Source organism: Herpailurus yagouaroundi, unplaced genomic scaffold (genome assembly GCF_014898765.1).
Source record: "Herpailurus yagouaroundi ecotype Mexico unplaced genomic scaffold, PumYag 67908, whole genome shotgun sequence".
Lineage (NCBI taxonomy): Eukaryota > Metazoa > Chordata > Mammalia > Carnivora > Felidae > Herpailurus > Herpailurus yagouaroundi.
This window is the reverse complement of record NW_024420698.1, coordinates 1-11447: the sequence shown is the minus strand read 5'-3', so window position 1 is coordinate 11447 and position 11447 is coordinate 1. Positions and strand designations below refer to the sequence as shown.

General features: G+C 38.7%; 1 long non-coding RNA gene across 1 annotated transcript; it reads right to left on the bottom strand.

Annotated features, from left to right (window-relative positions):
* Positions 1–6467: 6467 nt before the first annotated feature.
* Positions 6468–11438, bottom strand: LOC121026252 (uncharacterized). Its single transcript, XR_005788315.1, has 2 exons — positions 11231–11438; positions 6468–7339 (listed from the first exon to the last, which is right to left on the bottom strand). It is a non-coding gene; the product is annotated as an uncharacterized LOC121026252 (long non-coding RNA).
* Between the last annotated feature and the right edge of the window lie 9 nt (positions 11439–11447).

Genomic DNA, 11447 nt, shown 5'->3' with positions numbered 1-11447 from the left:
GGCTGGGGTTACTTTCAAAGATTATACACTTTTGAGACCCGAAGTCTAAATGGTCTACTTGAAAAGCTTGGTCATAATATATCCCAGAAAACAGAAACTATGTGGTAAGATTGAGGGACTGTTATTCTAAACTTTGTCCTGTAAATATGACCAGTTCTTAGCAGCCTGTGGTGATTCGTCCAACTGCGATGTTTTACAAGGAAAACAACTAATGCTTCTACACACCTGGCAATGGCAAAGCAGAGAGCCTATTGCATCCAAAAGGTACTAACTGGTCTCCATGAAACTTGGGCCAATAAATTCTTCCTATGGGCTATCATTCCTCTGTAGAGTGAGGAGGATTTTTTGAGGAATGTTCACTCTGAACAGGACAGAGGCAATTTATGAAATGCTAAAACATTAAGACTGGTTGAGTAAAGCAGATTGTGCTGGTGTTCCAAACTGTCTTCTCAATTCCTCAATTTACCATTCACTATTCAATGTGCTATTTCTCAATATCTCAATTTACTATTTCATATTTATTTCTACATGGGAAATAAAACCAGAGGCAACTATTGAAGGATATATGGATATTTTTAATGAGTAAGGTTACTTTGTTGAGTGAAGTTTCTGTTAGGTATGGTAGACTGATGGCATTGGCATTTCAAACCAGTTTTAGAACTTTTTGGCAAACAAGGAATAAATCACAGTTCTACACCTGCTGAAAATTCATGTGATTTTTTTCTACTCACTTGTGCATCATGTGCTTTTTTGAGAAAATCATGAGGCTAAAGTATTGCCTTAAATACTTTAAATAGTAATGTTACAGTTTCTCTATTAGGAATTAGCCGGATTTAGAGTCAGTCTCACGATAGCGTGTAGAGTGCTAATGCCCAATTCACCAGCAGAAACGGATGCCACATTTAAACACATTTTGATGAAATAGAAAATACAGGTGAAATGAGTCAGCTGGAATCAATTATGTAAGTAAGGAGTTTACATCAGTATTACTTAATTTTTAATACATGCTTTATAACACCCAATTTTAAAATTTCAAATTCCACTTTGTAATCACTGAAACAGTTTAATTAAACTTGGCATCAATTCTTGAGTTTTAAACATGAGCTGGAAAGAAAACAAATCTTCCTTACATGACAAATGATGTCCACATAAAGCCTAGGCAAACAGCATGTAAATATTGAAACACTGAACATAGTCCTGCTAAAGAAAAGACAAAAACACTTGTGTACAGAAAAAGATGTTTGTAATGGTTTGTAGCATTAAGAGTGTTCTGGAACTCTTTGCCGATACAATAATATTTTATATTTGAATACACACTGCAATATTTACATATGCAGTAAATACGATTGTATAGCTAGTTTCAAAGGTGGCTGGATATAAGGTTTCTGAACTAAAAATCAAGCAATAGCATATCAGAATGTGAAACTAAAAATGCTCCGTGTCTCAGAAAAAAAAAAAAATGAAGCATATTTGAATAAACGTTAACAAAATGACTGAGGAATATAATTAAAGAGAGATACCTGCCTTCATTTTCTAAATTGAAAGACCATCAATGACAGAGCTTTAGTGTTATTTGTTGGTATATTTCAATGCTTGGAGGCTGACAGGAAGCAAACATTCAAAAAAACTTGTTGACTTAGTGAAATGTTTTGGAAATTTATGAATGATAGGTAACTCATTTGTTTTAAAAATGTCATTCAAAAAAAGTAAATCAAATAGTATCACACAGTTTCCTATCATGAACTAGAAACCAAATTCCATCCAAAGAAACTTTTTAATCTATTGAGAAGTAGTGTTAGAATTAAATGTAATTATATGTCTAGAAATCGCCTTACTAATGCCAGAAAATAAAAACTTCTACATTCATATCCACTATTCTCTTAAGAATAGTCTTTAGACTGGTCTTCTAGAATATACCTCAAATACAACCACAGGAAAACACCCATGAGAATATTTGGATGGTATAAACATTGCATATTCATTTTTTTCAAATTTATATGGTATATTCATGCCAAAGGTACAAGTAATGCTTGCTTGTCTATAAGACTTTTAAGGCCATGACAATAACAGTTGTAAATGCTAAAGAGATTCTTCTTTAGAAAGAGTTAACATCTATATCTGAGATAAATCTAGTCATTAGTTGATTTGAAGGTTTCTATTGTCTAATTTCTGTTCTGGTTCTATATATGTTCATATGCTTCTTCATACTTTCACAGAAAGCATTTGGGTAAAAATTCTAAGCAAAAAGAGTAAATTATGTTTTATGATAATTACAAGGGAAATGCTTATATTACAGCATTCAAAATATTAAAACATGTTTTGAATTTTTACATCAAATAAAATTATGATGAATAATCACATCATCTAAATAAGCTGCTTCTATTTTTTGAAACTTAACAATGTCAAAAGCCACTCACACACTAAGCTACAGAACAGTAATTAAATCACAATCTACACCAAATTCCTATTACCACTGTGAAAAGCAGAACAGAAAATGTTTTATAACACAGAAAAGGCTTTCTTTCTTTCACTCTTACCTTCTGCAACACAAACAGTCCACCACATAAGCCAAACAACCTGTGCTGAAAATCTCATTTTGAGGATCCTTTAGGGGCACATTTAATAGCCGACACTGCTCACTCTATGTCAGCTGCTCTTCAGCTAAAAGTTGTGATTAGAGCAGGAAAGCACTTGCTCCAAAAGGAAGTTGAAACACAGTTTGGGAATGAAAGGGATTACTAGATGCTCCGCCCATCAGAAACTTTTGCAAAGTAAAAGAAAAAAATCAATCACAAACCCCAGCAATGCCAGAGTTGGAATCAGACTCCCACTGCACTCCCACTGAATGTTAATGCTGTGACCCACTTTTGTTTTTATAAACCCAGGCTGTTCTAAGTTGGAACATGTTCAGGTTCTTGGAATGTGCAAGGCAGTAACCGGTGATATACTTCGGATTTCATTAACTCTCTAATTATTCAAACCCATTCAGATCTATCGTGTGTACACTTCAAAAGATAAAATAATAAAAGCACCTTTAAAAATCATTTACAGGGGTGTCTGGGTGGCTCATTCGGTTAAGCATCCAACTTCAGCTCAGGTCACGATCTCCCAGCTCGTGGGTTCGAGCCTCAAGCCAGGCTTTGTGCTGACAGCTCAGAGCCTGGAGCCTGCTGCAGATTCAGTCTCCCTCTTTCTCTGCCCTCCCCCCCCAAATATAAATAAACATTAAAAAAATTTTAAAAGAAATCATTTACAGAGTTTGAAGTTAGGCAACGCTTTCATAAACAAGACCCAGGCAACGTGAGTGAACTTGGCCAAGAATGCAGTGCTGGTTGATATTTGCGACCTGCTTTTCCCGCAAACCATGCACTTATTCCTTTTTTTTTTTTTAATTTATCTCTATTTTTTTTTCAATATATGAAATTTATTGTCAAATTGGTTTCCATACAACACCCAGTGCTCATCCCAAAAGGTGCCCTCCTCAATACCCATCACCCACCTTCCCCTCCCTCCCACCCGCCATCAACCCTCAGTTTGTTCTCAGTTTTTAAGAGTCTCTTATGCTTTGGCTCTCTCCCACTCTAACCTCTTTTTTTTTTTTTTTCCTTCCCCTCCTCCATGGGTTTCTGTTAAGTTTCTCAGGATTCACATAAGAGTGAAAACATATGGTATCTGTCTTTCTCTGTATGGCTTATTTCACTTAGCATCACATTCTCCAGTTCCATCCACGTTGCTACAAAGGGCCATATTTCGTTCTTTCTCATTGCCATGTAGTACTCCATTGTGTATATAAACCATAATTTCTTTATCCATTCATCAGTTGATGGACATTTAGGCTCTTTCCATAATTTGGCTATTGTTGAGAGTGCTGCTATAAACATTGGGGTACAAGTGCCCCTATGCGTCAGTACTCCTGTATCCCTTGGGTAAATTCCTAGCAGTGCTATTGCTGGGTCATGGGGTAGATCTATTTTTAATTTTCTGAGGAACCTCCACACTGCTTTCCAGAGCGGCTGCACCAATTTGCATTCCCACCAACAGTGCAAGAGGGTTCCCGTTTCTCCACATCCTCTCCAGCATCTATAGTCTCCTGACTTGTTCATTTTGGTCAGAGACTGGCGTGAGGTGATATCTGAGTGTGGTTTTGATTTGTATTTCCCTGATAAGGAGCGACGTTGAGCATCTTTTCATGTGTCTGTTGGCCATCTGGATGTCTTCTTTAGAGAAGTGTCTATTCATGTTTTCTGCCCATTTCTTCACTGGGTTATTTGTTTTTCAGGTGTGGAGTTTGGTGAGCTCTTTATAGATTTTGGATACTAGCGCTTTGTCTGATATGTCATTTGCAAATATCTTTTCCCATTCCGTCGGTTGCCTTTTAGTTTTGTTGGTTGTTTCCTTTGCTGTGCAGAAGCTTTTTATCTTCATAAGGTCCCAGTAATTCACTTTTGCTTTTAATTCCCTTGCCTTTGGGGATGTGTCGAGTAAGAGAATTGCTACGGCTGAGGTCAGAGAGGTCTTTTCCTGCTTTCTCCTCTAGGGTTTTGATGGTTTCCTGTCTCACATTCAGGTCCTTTATCCGTTTTGAGTTTATTTTTGTGAATGGTGTGAGAAAGTGGTCTAGTTTCAACCTTCTGCATGTTGCTGTCCAGTTCTCCCAGCACCATTTGTTGAAGAGACTGTCTTTTTTCCATTGGATGTTCTTTGCTGCTTTGTCAAAGATGAGTTGGCCATATGTTTGTGGGTCTAACTCTGGGGTTTCTATTCTATTCCACTGGTCTATGTGTCTGTTTTTGCCATGCACTTATTCTTTTAAGGACGTGTCACATACGTGTGTGAAACAACAGGATCACTCTCAATGGACATAAATGAGTTTAACAATTCAAAACTCAAGAAACTGGAATGCTGGATTGTTAAAACTCTATGTTGAAATACGATAAGCATGAAGAAAAGGGAAGCAAAGGGTCTGCTGAATCTCGAGAAGGTGAAGACGCCTCTGCAGCAGCACCAAGTTCAGGAAACCGCGCAGCACTAGGTCTCAGGGAAGCCCCGGTTGTATCTTCAGTCAGTCCCTCTCGCCCTCCTCTCACCACACACAGGGTGACCACTCTCCGGATCTCTGGGAACATGGAGTCCATTTGCCTGTCTGGTACTCTGCATCAGCTGAGAGATCAGATACTGAGTCTTTAGTATTCAGAGCCTTTTGTGAAAAACCGTGTGTCATTCACCCACGCTGTTGGGTTTAACTGCGGATCATTAATTCTTAGGGCGTGTAATGTTCAATTCTTTGAACATATCTCATTTTATTTGTGTGCCTGCCACTGGGCATCGGGGTGGATTCTCGTTTGCAGCAAACAGAAGTAGTGCCGCTATGAGCCTATTATGAGGTTTTGGTAAAGACAGGTCGTCATTCCTGATGAGTACATACTGAGGAGTGAAATGGTAGGACATGACGCGTGAATACGTTTACGTCTACCAGGTAACATCAGAGAGTTTTCCAAAAGGATTCTGCTAACTGGTGTGCCATCAGCAGTGTATACATTGCTCCAAATCCTCAACACACTTGATGTCTCCAATCTGTGCGATTTTGGCCATTCTGGTGAACACAGAGCAGTACCTCTTTGTGGCTTTAATACACCTTTTCCCCATGACAAATGAAGTGGAGAACTCGCGTGTAGCAACTGGTCATTTAGATATCCTCTTGGGTGAGTTGTCTATTCAAGTCTTTTCTGCTGAGTTATCTGTCTTTTACTTACCTCATTGTGGGAATTCTTTCTATACTCTTTGTACATTCTTGGACATATGTACTATAAATATTTTCTCCGTCGATGGGCTGTCTATTTGCTCAGTGTTACATGTTTTTTACTGAGCAGAATTTCTGCATTTTAAATGGAACAGTCAGATGTTTGGTTTTCATAGTTATGCTTGGGTGTAATTTTTTCAAACGTATTCTTCAAGCCTGCTTTGGAAGTTGGTAGCCAGCTTTGGAAGCTGGACACGTTTTCAGAGGGTTCAAACCACAAATTCAGGCTGAATTCACTGACACGTGTAAGCAGAAAAGAATTCTGGGTCACTAGTCGCCTTGCACGTCTATGGCTCTAGCCACAGCAGAGACAGTCCTTGTTAATGTCACGGGATAGAATCATTGCAATGGACAAAAAGAAATCATTGCAATGGACAAAAATAAACTGTTTGGAGATTAAAACCAAAAATAATTTTCTTGGGGCACCTGTGGCTCAGTTGGTTAAGTATCCGAGTCTTGGTTTTGGCTCAGGTCATGATGTCACACAGTTCCTGAGTTCAATCCCCATCAGGCTCCACACTATGAATGTGAAGACCGCTTGGGATTCTCTCTCTCTCTCTCTCTCTCCCTCCCTCTGCCCTTCTGCCCCTCCCCCCCCCCCGCCCCCCGGCACATGCCTGTGCATGTACACTCACTCTCTCCCTCAAAATAAATAAACAAACTTAAAGAGGTTTTCTTAATTTTAAAATTGAATTAAATTTAAAATTGTTTCCCATTTGGATTAGTACCTTTCGTGTCGTATTTAAGACATCCTTGCCTAGTCCTAGGATGCAATAATGTTTTCCCCTAAAAGCATTGTTTTCTCTTTCACATTTACAACTCATTTGACTTTTGTGTATGGTATCTGGTACTAAGAGCGACAGACGTACTTTTAAAATATAGCTATCCAACTGTTCGGGCAATATTTACTGAAAATATCACCGCTTTCCTACTACACTGCTTCACTCTGACTTTTGTCTTAAATCAGGCAACTGGAAATGTGTGAGTCTATTTCTTAATGTCCTCAGTAAGCTCAGTGAGTTCACCAAGCTCATCACACCACAGAAGCTAGAAGTCCTGCTTTAATTTTTTAAAAGATTGTCTTCTAAAGTGTCGACTTCTGGTAACTTGGGGTTCTTCTAATTATCTTTTAAACTGATTTCTTGCTTAACTTTGTTTGGTCTGAGATGTACTCTCAATAATTCCAATCTTTTAAAATTTCATAAGATTAATATTTAAAACATATAGGAAGTCAACACCCAACAACAAGATATAAACTTAACACCCAAAATCAACAAATAATCCAGTTAAGAAACGGGCAGAAGACATGAATACACCTTTTTCCGGAGAACACATCCAGATGGCTAACAGACACATAAAAAGATGCTCGACATCTCTCAACATCAGGGAAGTACAACTCAAAACTACAATGACGTATCACCGCACACCTGTCGGAATGGCTAACATAAACAACACAGAAAACAACAGGTATTGGTGAAGATGTGGAGAGAGGGAAATCCTCTGGCAATGTTGGTGAGAATGCGAACTGGTGCAGCCACTCTGGAAAACAGTAGGGAGGTCTCTCAAAAAGTTAAAAATAGAATTACCCTACAATCTAGCAACTGTACTATGAGGTATCTACCCAAAGGATATAAAAATACTAATTCAAACGGATACATGCACCCCAATGTTTATAGTAGCAACAACAGCCAAATTATGGAAATAGCCCAAATGTCTAGTGACTGACAAATGGATAAAGAGAGGATAGTATACATATAACATAGATACATACATTCACATATGGTATACTTATACATATATATAATGGAATACATATACATGCATGACGTACATATATATTTATAATACACACACACACACACACACACACACACACACACACATAATGGAACATTTCCCAGCCATAAATAAAGAATGAAATCTTGCCATTTGAAATGACATGGATAGTGCTACAGAGTATAATTGCTAAGTGACATAAATCAGTCACAGAAAGAAAAATATATATGATTTCACTCATATGTGGAATTTAAGAAACAAATCAAAGTGGGAAAAAAAAAAAAGAAAAAAACAGACACTTAAGTATAGAGAAAAACCTGTTGGTTACCAGAGGCGGGGGGGGGGGGGGGGGGGGATGGATGGAGATCTCCTCCACCCCTCCCACCAGCCCAATGATTAGGAACACAACAGGGATGTCCACTCTCACCACTATTGTTTAACACAGGTGTGGAAGTCCTAGCTTCAGCAATCAGACAACAAAATGAAATAAAAGGCATCAAAACTGGCAAAGAAGAGGGAAACTTCCACTTTTTACAGAGGACGTGATACTCTATATGGAAAACCCGAAAAACTCCACCAAAAGGCCCCTAAAACTGATACATAAAGGCAGCAAAGTCACAGGGTACAAAATCAATACACAGAAATCAGTTGCATTTCTATACACCAATAATGAATCAACAGAAAGAGATATCAAGAAATTAATCCCATTTACAATTGCACCAAGAACCATAAAATACCTAGGAATAAACCTAACCAAAGATGTAAAAGACCTGTTTGTTGAAAACTATAGAAAACGTATGAAGGAAATTGAACGAGACACAAAGAAATGGAAAAACATTCCATCCTCATGGATTAGAGGAATAAATATTGTTAAAACGTCAACACTACCCAAAGCAATCTACACATTCAATGCCATCACAGTCAAAATTGCACCAGCATTCTTCTCAGAGCAAATTTGTATGGAACCACAAAAGACCCTGAGCAGCCCAAGTAATATTGAAAAAGAAAACCAAAGTGGGAGTCATTACAATCCCAGACTTTAGCCTCTACTGCAAAGCTGTAATCATCAAGACCAGGTATCGGCACAAAAACAGATACATAGACAAATGTAATACAGAACCCAGAATAAGACCCACAAATGTATGGCCAACTAATCTTTGGCAAAGCAGGAGACAATATCCAATGGAAAAAAGACAGTCTCTTTAGCAAATGGTGCTGCAAGAACTGGATAGCAACACGTAGAAGAATGAAACTGGACCACTTGGTTACATCATACACAAAAATAAACTCAAAATGGGTGAAAGACCTAAATGTGAGACAGAAAACCATCAAAACCTTAGAGGAGAAAGCAGCCAACAACCTCTCTGATCTCAGTCGCAGCAATTTCTTGCTCAACACATCTCCAAAGGCAATGGAATTAAAAGCAAAAATGAACTACGGGGACCTCATCAAGATAAACACCTTCTGCACTGCAAAGGAAACGATCAACAAAATGAAAAGGCAACCAATGGAATGGGAGAAGATATCTGCAAATGACACACTGAATAAAGGATTAGTATCCAAAATCTATAAAGAACTTACCAAACTCAACACCTAAAAAACATATAATCCAGTGAAGAAATGGAAGGAAAACATGAATAGACACTTTTCCCAAAGAAGACATCCAGATAGACAACAGACACATGAAAAGATGCTCACCACCACTCATCATCAGGGAAATACAAATCAAAACCACAATGAGATACCACCTCACACCCATCAGCGTGGCTAAAATTAACAACTCAGGAAACAACAGATGCTGGCGAGGATATGGAGAAATGGGAACCCTCTTGCACTGTTGGTGGGAACGCCAACTGGTGCAGCCACTCTGGAAAACAATGTGGAGGTTCCACAAAACATTAACAATAGAACAACCCTACAACCCAGCAATAGCGCTACTAGGAATTTATCCAAAGGATACAGGAGTGCTGATTCATAGGGTTACATGGACCCCAATGTTTACAACAGAGCTTTCAACATAGCCAAATCATGGAAAGAGCTTAAATGTCTATCAGCTGATGAATGGATAAGAGGAATATACATATATATATATATATATATATATATATACATACATATATATATATATATATATATATATATTCACTCGTGTGGAACTTGAGAAACTTAACAGAAGACCATTGGGAAGGGAAGGGGAAAAATAGTTACAAACAAAGAGTGAGGGAGGCAAACCATTAGAGACTCTTCAATACAGAGATCAAATGGAGGGTTGATGGGAGGGGGCTGGGGAAAGGGGAAAATGGGTGATGGGCACTGAGGAGGGCAACTGTTGGCATGAGCACTGGGTATTGTATGTAAGCAATCAACGATGGGAATCTACCCACAAAACCAAGAGCACACGGTACACACTGTATGTTAGCCAATCTGACAACAAATTACATTAAGGAAAAAAAAAAGATATTGTTTGTGATGAAGACACACTGGAGGTGACCACAAGGTCCACTCGGAGAGGACCTCTTCCATCACCACACAGCAGGTAAGAAGGCTCAACGTCCCTGAGCTTGCTGACCTGGAAAATGTCCCCACGATCTTAAGTGGAAAAACAATACAGATAAAGCATAATTCCATTTGGTTGTATTTTTAACCATACACAACAAAATTGTACGTTTTCATAACCACACATATGCATGTATTCAAGAAGGCTGACAAGGATGTATGCATCAAATGATACGGTTACTTCTAGGAGAAAAGGTTTGTGAGGTGAGGGGGCTTTTGATTTTTCGGAACTGTTCCTATGAATACTTCCTTATTTATGTTTAAAGGCTGAACAACTCTGTAAAAATACACTACAAACCACCGAAATGTACCTTTGGAGTTAGTGAATTTTGTAGTATGTAAAATATATCTCAAGAAAACTATCCAAATAACTTAGGAGCATCTGGGTGGCTCAGTCAGTTAAGCGTCTGACTCTTGGTTACAGCTCAGGTCATGATCCCGGGGCACATGGATTGAGTCCCATGTCGGGGGATTCTCTCTCTCTCTCTCTCTCTCTCTCTCTCTCTCTCTGCCTCTGCCCACTGACATCCTCTCCTTTTCAAAAATAAATAATGAAAAACAGAATTAAAAGAGAGGATGATGATGTAGATGATGAAGAAAAAGGTGTTAAGGCAATGAAAGACCAAGAAAGACCAAGAAAATGTCACAGACCAGAGACTAAGACAACATTTACATGCAAAGTGGTATGGAAAGACATTTCATGGAAAAACTGGGGGAATATGAATGAAGTCTACAATTGTATTCACAGGACTGTACCAATGTTAATTCCTTACTTTTGATACCTGTACTCTGGTTATAAAAAACGTTATCGTTACAGGAAGCTGGATAAGAACTCTACACTATCTTTGCAACTCTTCCGTAAATGTAAAATTACTAGAAAAAAAAAAAAATCAGTAGCAGCAAATACACTTGGCCCAGATATAAAGACACCTCCACAGGCTCAGGGCCAAGGCCCCAGTGGCCCACTCCAGAAAAACCTGTTTGTTTTTTTCTCGTGTAATCCTTTAATCCATATGCATTGGAAGCTGTCATTTCTCAAATCTTCCCCCAGTTTTACCCAAGCTTTTCCCCCAAAGGCACAGCGGACTGACACAGTACCTGTTCCCCAGCAAGGCAATGGCACAGAGGTCACCCTTCTGTACCTGAGGCAGACCAGCAGGGGGCACCACGAGTCCGGGCAGCATCAAATCTGCAGCAAACGAAACAAATGCATCACAACCTGTATTCTGCCTCTAAACAATTCCAAGTTCTACTTCATCATTTATTCGTTCACTCAACCTACAAACCTTTATCAGGTATCAGCAAGGTTATTCAT